The sequence below is a fragment of the Suricata suricatta genome, chromosome 11 (assembly GCF_006229205.1).
Source record: "Suricata suricatta isolate VVHF042 chromosome 11, meerkat_22Aug2017_6uvM2_HiC, whole genome shotgun sequence".
NCBI lineage: Eukaryota > Metazoa > Chordata > Mammalia > Carnivora > Herpestidae > Suricata > Suricata suricatta.
Window position 1 is genome coordinate 66,714,261 of NC_043710.1, and position 14,962 is coordinate 66,729,222.

At 43.2% G+C, this 14,962-nt stretch overlaps 1 protein-coding gene and 1 pseudogene across 2 annotated transcripts in view; one reads left to right on the forward strand and one right to left on the reverse strand.

Moving 5' to 3' along the window:
* ME3 (malic enzyme 3) overlaps positions 1–14,962 on the reverse strand; it is a 188,724-nt gene that overhangs the window by 125,493 nt on the left and 48,269 nt on the right. The window lies entirely within an intron of this gene.
* Positions 8,104–8,447, forward strand: LOC115272076 (annotated as a pseudogene).

A 14,962-nucleotide genomic window follows, 5' to 3' on the forward strand; every position in this document is an offset into this window, starting at 1 on the left:
GTATCCCTTGGGTAAGTCCCTAGCAGTGCTATTGCTGGGTCATAAGGGAGTTCTATGGATAGTTTTTTGAGGAACCTCCACACTGTTTTCCAGAGCGGCTGCACCAGTTTACATTGCCACCAACAGTGTTCTTACGCGTGTGCTGCCCCACATCACAGTGACGAGGTGTGGGGTTACAGCAGTCCTGCTGACTGTCCCACACTGGGAGGGGCTCAGCCTACATAGGACTGAAGTGCTGTGACAGGCAGAATTGTCAATGGACACTATAACAGAACAGCTCATCAGTCAGGTTTGTAAAGGACATCATCAGACAACCTGGCAACCCCACAGCACAGGCCATCAACTAGGTTATGGAGAGACTCCTGTGACTTCATCTCTTCGCTCACCTACGGCTTGTCTAGGAAGCACCTACAAGGCATGGGGTTATGTGGGGCAGTGGGATAGAGAGATGGATTACAGAAAGTCCATTTGTTAAAGAGCTCATGTGCCACTGATGGAAACAAAGTCAAGAAAAGGAAGCAATTCAAGATGTGAAGCATACAGAGAAATGTTATCAAGTGCTCTGGGGGGAGAGAATGATTCTCCTTGAGGGATGGGGCAAACAGTGGGGAAGCCTCCACAGAAAAGTGGCATTTCATTAGATCTTGACTTTGGGCATTTCTTCAAGCTTAGAAGCAACAGAGGGAAAGTAGGGCAGATTTTCTGAGGGAAGAGGAGGAGAGCTGGGGAGCTGGACCATATTGAGGGTGGGGGGCAGGGCTGAGGGGTAGTGGTATGTCAGTAGTCAGAATGGAGGAACAGGTCTGACCAGACTGAAATTGCAAGTCTGAGCCTGCAAGCTTTGCTAATTATATTATTCTGGAGAGAGCAGGGAGTTCCGAAGGTTTTAAAGCATGGTCTTCATGTACCATGCTAAGGAATGCTAATTATCCCATAGGCAATAGGGAAGGCAATCAAGCAGGCAGATACTGGTCCAGTCTTCACATTAAAGAGCCCTCTGACTGCTGAGTGGTGAACAATGCAGAGGGGCAGAGCCTGAGGCTATGAGGCTGTGATAGGCCACTGCCACTGTCCATTGGAGGAAGCCACTCTGTGTCAGGGCAGAACCGAGGAAACAGAGTGAGAGGGAAACGGAGAGTCTCAAGGTACTTTTCAGAGGGAGAGAAAGCTAGATATGATGCTTCCTCATGTATTAAACTGTCTGGGGAAGATGAAAAACGTACAGGTCATGGATGTTTCTAACCTGGGTAACTGAGGCAAGACCCCATTTCTATTTCTCAGCACTGCTTAGGCATCTAAGTTGGAGTCGTCACAGTCTCCTTGAGGCTCTTCCTTTCCTAGGATCTGATTAGACACCCCAGCATCGGAGGAGTCTCTGACACCGGCCTTCATGGTTTAGAATGTGGCAAGTGGCTGTTTAATCATTCTAGTCTGAGTCTCTGCACATCGCTTGTTATGGGCTGAGTTGTGTCCCTCCACATCCCAACCCTAAATTCATGCCCTAAACCCTAGTTCTACAGAATATGACTGCTTTTGGAGCTAGGAGTTTTAAAAGAGGCAATTAAGTTAACCTTGGGTTGTTACAGTGGATTCTACTCCACTATGACTGCTGTCCCTAAAGAAGAGATTAGGACACAGACAACACAGAAGGAAGACCGTGTGAAGGCACAGGGAGAAGATGGCCATGTACAACCAAGGAGAGAGATCTCAGAAGAAACCCAACCTGTAACACCTTGATCTTGGATTTCTAACCTTTGGAGCTGTAAGAAAATTAATTTCTGTTGTTTCAGCCACACAGTCCATGGTATTTTGTTATAGTGGCCCCAGCAAACGAATACACCTCCTCTGAACAAAATCTTACTCAGGGTCTAAGCCGTGCAGAATAAGCAAAGGCTGGAAATTGGGGCCATATTCCCTTTCATTTCTCCAGCCAGTTCAGCTTCTCCACCAGCCTACTCCATTACTGCAGTCATGGCCCCATGATAACGAACAGGCAGGTAGGTCCACAGAATTCAATCACTGGAACAAGAATGGCACTGGGTTGTTACCAGCAGTAGACTGCTGCTTTTTTCCAGAGTCCCTTAACTAATTCACAAACCGGCTCTCAGCAGATGCCCAGAGCCGGTTTCTTAGGCACCGGGAAGGAAAATGGTCCACTTATACCACAATAATTATTGAGTTCATTGAAAAAATACCACTTGGAAGAACAATATAAACAGAATCCACCTTCAAAAGGCAAAGGCTAACAGAGAGATCAAGGAACACTTCCCTGCCTGTGGTGACTTCACACTAAATCCAAGGAGAGAGAAGTAAGAGACTTGGAACCTTAAGTAGGTAAACACAGGGGTCTTGTTGGAACCAATGGAAACCATGGTTTTCACAGACAATTGCTGGATATAGCCAGCTCAATCTCCACATCTAAGATAAGACTTTTATCTAAGGATTGTTACTGAAACCAGCAACAAAGGAGTATTTTTGTTTAATTCCCATTCAGATTTTGGAAGTTTGAGTCTTCTTTGTTTCTGTCTAGCAACCACCAAAAAGATTTAGAACAATACTGTCTGGAATATGTGAGGAAGCCCTCTAATTTAGCAGGACCTGCAGAACAAACTGCCTGGTCGCTCCTCTGAAAAGAGGGCCAGTGACGGGAGAAGAGCACAGAACTCAGGAGTCAAAGAGAACCCTGGCTCCACTGGTCACCAAGTATGTGACCTCTGGCAATTTGTCTACCTTTCCATTGGCTTCAGCTTCCTCATCTAAAACCTAGCCTTATATAGACCACTCTGCACAGGGTTATGATGAGGATTCTGTGTGACCGTGTATGACAAGATAACAAAGAAGTGGTATGGACTAAGCTCACTGCCAGAAGAATAACTCACTTCTGTGTAGCAGTGTTGCAGGTCACTGTGACCCTGACAAGCGGATCAGCAATTCCTCAACCTTTCTGCTCACACAGTGAAAGTCAGCCAGCACCTGCAATATGCCGGCCTCGTACTATTCAAGAAGGACAGGGTCCCCCTGTGGGAACTGACAGTATAATTCCCAAATTGTTGGGACTTTTACTATCCATCATGGAAGGATCTGACAGTGCTCTGGACAACTTTCTCAAAAGGTGCCACTTTGCCATCATCACATACTTTGGTTTTATGCTTTACCTTTAGTGAAACAACACTTTCACATACATCATGTGAGCTACACAACATCTCTGGAACATCAACACTCAAACAGCAAATTGCAGAGCTAGGTCACAAGCTGGATCTCCATCCGACTCTGAGTTCAATAGGGATTTTGTAACATACATCTTTTTCTTAAACTTAAAAGTAATACATGCTTATTATACACCAAAAAGTTAAGAAAAATTAAATAAAAATTATACCTATTCTCATAATTCAGAAATAACTACTGAATCATTTGGTCTATTTTATTCTAAGATGTTTTCTATGCTTAAGAAAAAGATTTGTTTAAACAAAGTTGAGATCATACTATTTACAAAATTTCAAAAATTTTTTCACTTAAAACTATATAAACATCTTCCCACATCCTAAAACTTCAACTTAAAACATTAAAAAACTGAAAAACACCACAACTATCTAATAATTCCTGTTTTGGATAGTATAACTGTTTCCAAACTTTCACAAAGTCATGCTTTGATGAGCACATACTTTATTTGCATTTCTGTTTTTACTTTTCTTAAGCTTATTTATTTTGAGAGAGAGAGAGTGCGCACGTGCACACATACACACCCAGGAGTGCGTGGGGGAGGGGCAGAGAGAGAGGGAGAGAGGGAATCCCAAGCAGGATCTACACTGTCAGCACAGAGCCCAGTGATGCCAGGCTTCTTCTCATGAACCATGAGGTCATGACCTGAGCTGAAATCAAGAGTCAGACACTTAACTGACTGGGCTACCCAGGTGCCCATGACTTTTTTCCCCTCTTATTTATTTTATTTTATTTTTTCCTTTTTAAATATTAAAAAAATTTAATGTTCATTTATTTTTGAGGAAGAGAGAGAGAGACAGAGTATGAGTGGGGGAGGAGCAAAGAGAGAGGGAGATGCAGAATCTGAAGCAGGCTCCAGGCTCTGAGCTGTCAACACAGAGCCTGACGCAAGGCATAAACTCATGGACCGTGAGATCATGACCTGAGCCAAAGTGGGGTGCTTAACCAACTGAGCCACCCAGGCACCCCTATTTTTTCCTTTTTAAATATTTTTAAGTTTATTTTTGAGAGGGGGAAGGAGAGAGTGAGTGTACACAGCAAAGGAGCAGAGAAAGAGGGAGAGGGAAAATCCCAAGCAGGCTCTGAACCACCAGCACAGAGCCCAATACGAGGCTCAAACTCACAAACCATGAGATCATGACCTGAGCCAAAGTTGGATGACTAACTGACTGAATCATCCAGGAGCCCCTGTTTTATTTTTTTTTTCTGACTGTGTTTTAGACTAAACTACTATGCACCTCTACAGATAACTTTTTCATTCATTCATTCAACAAAGTTTAATGAGTACTTACTAGATGTGGGACAACATTCTAAATTGGTAATAAGCAAAAAGCAAAACAAAACAAAACAAACCCAAACAAACAAAATTGGAAATGGTTAAAATATCCCTGCCTTCGTGAAGCTTACACTCTAGAGAGGTCAAACCGTTCTGAGTCTCTTTAGGCATAGTGCCAAATCAGTATACACATTGCCACCCTACTGTGTTTTCACTAGCACTGAATATTATGGTTTAAATTTTTTGGACAATTTCATAACAGTTAATGGTAATATTGCATTCTTTAAGGACTTTCCCCCTATCCTCTCTGCCCCCATGCATTTACCAACTCAAAAAATACAAGTAGATTAAAGGGACATTTAAATTCCCATCAGAATGTCAAGTTTCAAAGGTATTTGTTTTCCTCCAGTGAGAAAACAATCCCACCCCAAATCAGGGATGGCAACAGTGAATTCACTTCCTATATTTTACAAGGTAGCCCTTGCTCGTAGCAGGAGATAATGATGACAAATTGTGTCCTGTTTGGGCTTGATGTGCCTGGGAGCCAAGTCATCAGCAAGTTTCTCCAGCCAAATGCAAGCTCTCCTTGGGGGACCAGCTGGGACAAGCCAGGTGGGCCCACTGCAGGGCAGGATTGAAGTCAAAGACAAATTAGTTCTTTCACTAAAGCACTTGGTCAGCTATAAAGCACTGAATGGTGGAAGCAAGTTTTGTTTTCTTCATGGAGACTTTTGGAGGAAGTTGAAGACTTTGAAAGGGGCTAATATGTATGGAAATATATAAAAATAAGTGAAAAAATAAAATAATAGAGAAAATGAAAATACTAACTTTAATATTTTGGGAGCATTTATCATGTGTTAGAAAATTTCAGGATTCTCTTCTTACAATAAACACATATAGGGTGGTCACTACATATCAGGTACTGCTTTAAACGCTTTTGATCCATATAATCATTATAACCAGCTTATGATATACACACTATCCTCTTCATTTGATAGATGAAGACAGTTAGCCATCGAGAGGTTAAGTAACTTGTAAAGCCAGGCTCTGATCCCAGCTGTGCGGCCTCTAAAGCCTGTGCTCTTCAACACTATCTTATAAAAAGGAAACTGATGATCAAATCAGATAAGTAATAGTTTGGGTCAGGAGTGATTTACTGAATATCTGACACGAACTAGGCACCGTGGTGGCCCAGGGTCACAAAGCTTACCAGCAGGAGGCCTGGGAGCCTGGATCTGGCTCAAGATCAGTCTGAATCTAGGCTCTCACTCTTTCTACTGCGTCTTGCTTAAGGGAAAACGTTTTCCTGTTTGGGTTGATGTCTAAGAGGCAATGCTGGCATAGGGCACAGTGCTCTTGGAACAAAAGCCACAGTGAGAAGAACAGAGGCTCTTAGCTGTGCTTTGAGAGGGCAGTTGTGCAGAAGGCACATCTGCGGGGGGCCCTCTCTACCCCTTCCAGCCCCCGCTCACTTTAATATGGTCCAGGCAATTTAGAATTTATCTCTTTGGTCCAGATTTCTCCACGCAATGACCACCTCCAGGAATTCCAGGAAGTGTTCTTACAATCCCAGGCCTTGGCATGAGAATCAGCCGAACCTTCTGTTATTGAAAATTCTCTTATATTTTTCCCCTGACAACTCACACTGTACCTCAGACTCCTTTGATAGCTCCCTTAATAGTTGCCTTCATATTTCAAAACCTATAAAATTACATATTTGAAGGGATTATTCATTTTTTTCCTATGGAAAGCACACACACCCCATAATGCTTTGATAACGATAACCAGATGGATTGAGGGGTCTTTGACAAGGGGTTTCTTCAGCTAATTTGAGAACAGACTGAATTTCAGCTTTTCCGACTCGTGTAAAAATGAGCAGAATGTAAAGTGCCCTATAAATTTCCTACTTGGGCAACTGTAATACTTTCATCATAGTTAAATGAAACATATTTAAAGCCAACTCTCCCCCTTCTCCATTTTTGAAAGTACAATTTTCAGGTTTTACTCAGTAAAGCCCAGGAAGATGTTTACCCAGAAGGACTGCATACTCCTAAGCAGTTTCACTCAAAATTCTGCCTAAAACACCTCTACTCGGTGCCTATGCTCTGGCCTCCTCCTTCCTCTCAGAAAAACTAGAGACGTTCAGTAGGTTTCTTACCTACACACTGAATCATAAAATATTGGCTGATCATCTGGTGTATCTCTCTCATATTGTAACTGAGGAAACCAGTTTTAGGAAGGTTCCATACTTGGCTAAGGTCACACAGATAGTAAGTGGCAGAGTTTAGACTTGAACTCATTCTACACATAATGTTCATTTATTATGCCATTTGCCTCTCTTCTACTTTCCTTTTCTGAACTTTCTCCCCCTTTTTGGTTATACTTTCCATTCCCTCCATCAGAACCAGGTCTTGGATGATGATGAGATGGGCCAAACCAGAGTATATCAGGTTGTGGAGGACAGCCACAGCAAGGGAGCAACAGGAAACAGAGGAAAGGTCTGACAACAGCAGCCAGAAAACGTTTGGCCGATGGGTCCAGCACAAGGCAAAGGCTTGGGGAGATGGGTGGTATGTGTAGGGTCAGGATCTCAACACCAGATAATACATAAATGCATATAAGAAGATTAGGTAAGCAGCAGGTAGCAGGGACCCAGACTCATGAATTGCCTTTCAGTGACAGGACTCATGTTCAAAAGACCTGAGATACAGTACCAAGGCAGGGATATGACCTGGAACTGGAACCAGAACCTGGAATTCAGTTCCAAGTAACACGTTTACAAGGTCAGATCAGAATGAGCAGTGAACTGTTGCCCAGAGTTCCTTAAATTCTTCTAAACTCATGTGGGAGAGACAGTGGCTGACCAAAGAGGCCATGTACCTCCAATAAATCTCCTAACTTCCCCTGCAGCTGGATTAGGACCCTATGACTGTTTGTGGTCAAAAGACTGTGAGGGGAAATGGAGACCATGGAAGCCACACAGTTTGTTGCTGAGGAAGAGGAGGCACACTAGACACCTACTGAGAACAGTCCTGTCGTGGGTCCTTATCCACCCATCCAACTCTGTGAAGTATCAGACACAGCATGACCTTCTAACATGAGGACTTAATATCTCTATGGGAAATGACTTAGAGGACGACAGCATGCCTTGCTCAAGAGGGCTGTCTCCTAGAAGAAAAAAAGAGCCAAGAAGTTTCCCCTCATAAAACCAATGGTCTCTGCATATTATAACTGCTTGTTTTGCTGAGAAATAATTGGGAACTGGAAAAAAGTAGGGAATTTATACATAAATGTAAACATACAAATATATCAAAATTACATAATGTAAATAGATTTGCATGGATATAAGTAATTTACATAGGTATAGATTTATGTCTCCTAACTCATTTAATCCTGTCAACAACTAAATGAGGCAGGTACAATTATTATTCCCATTTTACAGATGAGGAAACTGTGGCACAGTTCCTGTGAGTAATCTAGGAGGCAGTTAACCCTTGAGGAGAAAACCCAGTATGTTAGAGGAAGCTAAGGTAGCACTGGGGTGAGGCCCTCACTTCATCTGGTGACCAGCACTGTGCCCAGCAGTGCCTGCTCAGCCCTCACCCCCCATGGCTGCCTCCTTAGGGCTCCCCTGCATCTACTCAGCCCTCAATCTGCACCACAATGCAGTGACGGTCACACAGGATAAGAACAATGCCCTCATTGAAGCAGCGGGTGTAAATGTTGAATCTTTCTGGCTAGGCTTGTTTGCAAAGGCCCCGGCCAATGTCAACATAGGGAGCCCCATCTGCAATGTAGGGGGTGGTGGACCTTCCCCAGAAGCTGGCGTGGCATCAGTGGAAGGTCCCACCCCTTCCACCCTGGCTGGCCCAGCTGGGGTGACCAGGTGGAAGCAAAGAAAGAAGAATCAGAGGAGTGTGATGATGACATGGGCTTTGGTCTTTTTGACTAAACCTCTTCTGTAACCTGTTGAGTAAAAAACTGAACTCTTAAAAAAAAACCCCACTACATTAGAAATGACATTTGAATAGTGGAGAAAATTTCTATTGAATATTAATATACCTCTTAACCCTAATTTAAGTTGAACCCATCATCTGAATATTACATATTTTAAAAATTAAAATTAACCATTTTAAAATGCACTTGGTGCATTCACAAGTTGTGCAACCAACACATTTATGTAGTTTAAAAACATTTTTATCACCTCAAAAAGAAGCGCTCTCACTCTTAAGCAGCTGCCCCCATATTCTCATTCTCCTGTCCCCCAGACCTAAGCAACCACTCACCTACTTTCTGTCTCTAGAGACTTTACTGTATTGATATATTTATTCTAAATATTTCATCGAAATGGAATCATGAGAGAGGTGACCATGGGTCTGCCTGTTTTCACCGCAGCACGTTCCTGAGGTTCATCCATCTTGTAGCGCGTCTCAGTCCCTCTCCCTCGTTAACGCTTATTCGTATCTGTTGCAAACACACACTGCGATGTGTTTATCCATTCACCTGTTGGTGAACTTCTGCGCTCTTTCACCTTTTGGCCACTGTGAAGAGTGCTGCTGGGAATATTCTTACACATGCACTTGCTGGAGGGCCTGTTTTCCACTCGTCTGGCCATTTACCTACGAGTGGACTTGCTGGGTCATATTGTAATCCTATGGCTAACTTTTACAGATCCCCCACAACAAATTCCATAGTGTCTGAATCATTTTATGTCCTCACCAGCAATGCATGTATGTTTCCATTTCTCCATATCTTAACCAACACTTGCTATTTTCCTTTTTTTTCTAACCACCATGTTACTAGATGTGAAGTAGTATGTCATGGTGATTTTGATAATGCTTTTCTCTGATTATTAATGATGTGGAATATCTTTTCCTGTGCTGTTGGCCATTTGTATATCTTCTTTAAAGAAATGTCTATTCAAATAACTTTGCTTATTGTTTATTTTTTTCCTTTTTATTGTTATAAGAGCCCTTTATGTATTCTGGATGCTAGCTATATGACTTGCAAACATTTTCTCCCATTCTTTAGGTTATTTTATTTTCTTAAAAAGCTGACTTGCTAAATCTGTTTCCTACTCAAAGAGACTTACCAGGATATTAAAAAGTTTGTTTTAATATTTATAAGTATTATTATCTCATGCCCTCGAGACTATAGATATTTGTTTGCTATGGAAAACTACATTTCTTAAAATTTGTTACTGAAATTTATTAAATTTTGTAGTTTATAATGGAAAAAAATTAACAAATATTTACTAAGCATCTAATATATCTCTTGTCCTTAATGTAGTTTTTTTAATGTTTTATTTATTTTTGAGAGAGAGAGAGAGAGAGCATGAGCAGGGGTGGGTCAGAGAGAGAGGGAGACACAGAATTCGAAGACAGGTTCCAAGTTCTGAGCTAGCAGTCAGCACAGAGCCTGATGCAGGGCTTGAATCCACGAACCATGAGATCATGACTTGAGCCAAAGCCGGACGCTCAACCGACTGAGCCATACAGGCGCCCCTTTAATGTGTTTTAATTTACTCTTGGACCAAATGACTTTTACTAGTGACATGGTTACAGTATACTTAATAGCCCAATGTGGTGTAGTAAGGAAAGTGCTGGAATGAGAGTTCAGCCTCTTGGCCAGGTGCTTGAGTTCTGCCCATTGGTTTTCCTCATCTGGAGGACAGGGCTGATAGTAAATGCTTTGCCTCTCTCTCTGATGGCTATTGTGAAGATCCGATGAGAAAAATGAGAATCTGCACAAAGGACTTCAAGAGGTCCCAACCCACCCCAACACCCTCTCCCCCCACCACACACACACACACACACACACACACACACACACACACACACACACACACACAAAAGCACTTCATAAACTTTATCTACTGTACTGGTGTTGTCCTGGGCAAACCAGGTCACATGGCGTCCTCACTGCACTCCTGGAGTGAGTTTTTGAAAACACAAGTCTGACTGTGTTACTCTGTCCTCTAAAGCCCTATAGTGGCTCCCCTTCCTCAGAGGAGACTTGGTGATGTGACTCTTCAGCCTTTTCTCTGACACTGACCGCCAGGGCCCCGGCTTGGCTGTGCCGACCTGGTTTCCAGTCTGCACTGCCCTCTGTGACTTCTCAGAGCGCCTGTGCATGCTGTTCCACAAGCACCTGGAAGGCTAGATGTGCTTCTCAGTCATGGGATCTGCCACCTGTAACGAGGTGTGGTCCTTGGAAGGCCTCCATCTCAGAGGCTTGATGGACAGGAAATTACTCTGGCTTTTGAAGACTTGTATGGAGGGGTCCCTTCTGCCACCAATGGCTGTGTGGCCCTGGATCAGCCTCTCTGGGCCTCAGCTTCCCCATCTGCAAGTCAGGGGAGCTCAGAGTCCCTTTTGGTCTATGACCTAGCATTTCCTCTATAAATAAGTATTTATTTTTAGCTTTACTGAGGTACAACTGACAAATCAAACTATAATATATTTAAAGAATACAGAGGCGCCTGAGTGGCTCAGTCAGTTAAGTGTCTGACTTCAGCTCAGGTCATGATCTCACCATTCGTGGGTTTAAGTCCTGCATCAGGCTCTGTGCTGACAGCTCAGACCCTGGAGCCTGCTTCAGATTCTGTGTCTCCCTCTCTCTCTTTAAAAATAGATTTATAAAATTCATGTCTGCTTTACAGACAGAATAGACAAGCAGTCTCCCTGAGTCATATAGCCAGAGAGGGAGGGGCTGGCTAGGCTTCTAACCCAAACTGTCTGACTCCAGAGCTCAAAGTTTTTCACTTCAAGTGTCTTCCTCCAGGACTCTCAATGATTGTTTTCTCTCTGCGTTTGCTTCCACGCCCCATCCCATTGGCCGAGAAACAATTGACTATTTCTCCACTTAGATTTTCCAAGAGCTTCTAGAGCCTACATGTGTCCCTCCCAGAGAAGGATCTGGGAGACCATAGCACCTAACAGAGAAAGACTCCAGCTCCCCTAATGCCCAACAGCTATCCGAGCTCATCTGAGAATAGCAGTAATAACAACTTCCTATGACCTGTACATAACAATGAGCATTTTGTCTGTTGCTGTGTTTTATCTTATGAGACTGCCACAGCAGTCCCAGAAGATAACTGAAGACTGATTTTGTGGATGAGGAGACCGAGGCTCAGGAGTTCACCTGCCCATGATCACATACTTGGCTCCAAGTATATCACTTCCCTCCTGAACCTTTGACATAGTGTTGAGCTCGAGTCTGGGGACATATCTCAGTGACATAGTTTACTAAGTTTCTCCTTGTGGACAGCAAAGAGAAAACAGGGTTTCTGGCTACTTAGAGCTACACACACAAGTGCCACTCAAAGGGAATCCTGGCCTTGGCCCTAAAGAATCAATCAGTAGCCTTCAGTGAAGCTATTTTCAGGTCCCCATCAGTGTTCTGACACTCCAGGCTTCCTCCTGGGACCCAGTACCTCCAAATACCTCTGACAACCTCAGTGACCGATATTCACCAGTTGCTGCTCAGGCCTCGTGCTCTTGCACAGGAATGAGAGAAAAAATGCCCCAATACCCTGGGGACTAACTGACTGGTCACTCACAGTGCTGATGACCCTCCTCGTGTGGAAAAGTGGAGAAATTTCGGTGCAGTGGGGTGGAGACTTCGGTTGGCCCACTGGTTTTGATTTTGAGGTCATGTGTCTGGCTTGGGATTATCTGATGCTTACCCCTCCTGACTTAATCATCCCTATTTCTTTCTCTAATCCATGTGTCACCAGGCGAAAGAAGTGTAAACATGTGAGACTGCTGTTTTCAGCAAATCCGTCCGGGAGTCGATGCCAAACTGGGCTTCGCCTGAAAACCAGTCTGGCACCACCAACAACAGAAGGAGACAGAGTTCCATTTCTTGTAAACCAACAGCTTGATTTTCATTTTGGCACACTGCGGGTTTTGTTGTTATCAGTGTTGTTCTGGACTGAGGGACAGGCTTAGTTTCCATAGCTAGGTTTCTGGCTTAATGTAGCCCTGCCTCTTGAAGGTTGCTGAATCAATTCTTTTCAACTGACATTCACAGCCAGCACGAATTGTAGAAATCCATTCTTCTCGCAGAGTGATCTTTCTAAATTGCAAGTGTGATTGTCCTACCCCTTGTTTGGGATATTCTGGCCAAAAATTATTTTCAGGCTTGTGGACTGGGCTGACATTTATCTGGTATTCCGGCGGCACTGGGACATAGCTGGCCACTGTTTTTGATCCATTTAGATCCAAGCCATATGGTCATAAATATTTTGAATATCATACCTGCTTATTAACCTTTCCTTCTTCCCTTACTCTGATGGCACTAAGTCAAACTGTTCCAGAAAACACCTCATGCCTTGGATTAACCAAGATCTCTCATCTCTCATCTTCTTATACCTTCTCATACCCCAACCCCGTAACTCCCCTCATCCTTCAATGATCGCAAGTATGCAAGGCCTTCCCTCGCCCCTTCCTCTCTCCCTTTCCCACCACTCATATCTGCTCTGTCCTCTAACTCCATAACACTAATGATACTAACATATGTAACACCAACAACTGTATAACACTAGGGACTTAAGAGACACCGTATTTTCACTATAGGGGGAAAATATCCCAAAAGAGTCAAGTCAATATTATCAACAAGAGGCAAACTAGGAAAGCAGGTCCTTTCCATAAGAGAGTCATAGAATCTCAGAGTTCGAAGGGATCTAAGGGTCCCCCCCACCCGCTTCCACAGTATCTGTAATAGATGTTTTTTCAGCTTCCAATCAAGCATTTCCAGAGGTGGAGCAGTGTTTTTTGTTTTGTTTTGACAAAGTTTTTCTTTGCATTGAGCAAAAGTTGACCTTGTACTAAACTCTATCTGTGTGCCCTTGGTCTGCCAGAATAAGTCTTACCCTGTTCTGCCTGATGGCCTTTCAGATACTTGAGGAGGGTGCTCCGCGGTCTTTTTTTTCCTTCAGAAAGAGACTGGGGTTCCAGAATCATTCTTTCAGACATGCTATAAAGAAGATCATGCCCTGACTGCCCCAGAAGCCATCACATTATTTCCCCAAGTGCCTGGCACCAGGCTGCTGTTTGGGAGAAACGTAAATACATTTTACTCCAGAATTCCTTAATTTAGGCCTAAGCAGTATACCCCTCTTAAATATAAGGTTACAAATAAAAAAAAAAAAAAGAAATAAAAATAACAGGAGGTATTTTTTAGAGACAGAAAAAGCTCCACACATTCTGTGATAAATCTAGCAGATTAAGTTTAGTGGCAGCTCATTATTTGTGAAACGCTATGCCTGCTTCTGGAAAAGGGACAAAGAGGGAGCCAAAAGATAAGGCCTATGTTTCTCACTTTGAGTTCACACACGCTGGCTTAATTTAGGAAAATTCCTAGGAGGGGCCACTGTGGGGAGCTGGAGACCACTCTGAAATGAAACCCAGTTCCAGTGAAATTAAGTGTGCATGTGATGAAAGCAGGCTGGGCACTGTCTGGATCTATTTTGGAAAACGATCCTGGAATTTTTCTCCAAGAATCAATTCACAGTAGTGGTATTTTCAGGTGTGGTTTCAATGCAGTTTTGCCCAGAGGCAGAGCAATGGACTCAAATACCCTGTAAGCTCCCTCTAGAGGCTCAAGAGACAGCTACCAGCAGAGCTCACGGCTTGGAAGTCTGCCCTGGTGTCCAGCAGGTTATCAAGAGACATATAGGAAGTTCCCCCTTTTTCCCCATGCTAATTAGAACCAAATCTGATGGCTAAAAAAAAAAAAAATTAGAGAATAAAACAAAACTTCTCCATTCTCCAAATAAAGCAAGTCTGGGATCAAATACACTATGAATATACATTCATAGAGAAGCGGTAGTAACTGGTAATGCCCAAAATTTTTGAATTAGGTAACAGGCTGATGCTTGACAGTACGATGAAGAAAGCAAAAGTTCTTGATGACTCCCAGGGATGCTGACTACAAAGGCATGCATCTTCTGGTTAGTGGAGGACATGATCAACATGGTCATCACTATAGCCACCACTGATTAAGCACTTTTCCTGTGCCAGACACTGTGCTAAATACTTTACTTGCATTTTTTCGTGTATTCCTCACAAGTTCCCTTTTGGATAGATACTAGTATCAGCACCATTTACAGACCAGGAAGCAAGGTCTTAAATCTTTTCTACAGGTTTATACAGTTCATATGTGCTGATGCCAGGACTGCAACTCTGGTCTGTGCTTTTAAACCACAATGAAATCGTACCTTCTCAGAGAACACTGGACTCTGCAAGACTAATGACCAGTTCCAAACAGTCAACAAGCAGTGGTGCCATTAATGAGGGGCAGGAGACCAATGCAGGCATGGTCCATTGAGAATTTTCAGTGAAAACCTTCCTTTCTAAAATGAGATGTCAATCTGACTACCTGGTCCTGAGTGTGTCTTCCAGAGCACAGAGACCCCTGGGAGGCAGTCCATGCAATTTAATTTTTATCCTGTCACCTAGATCT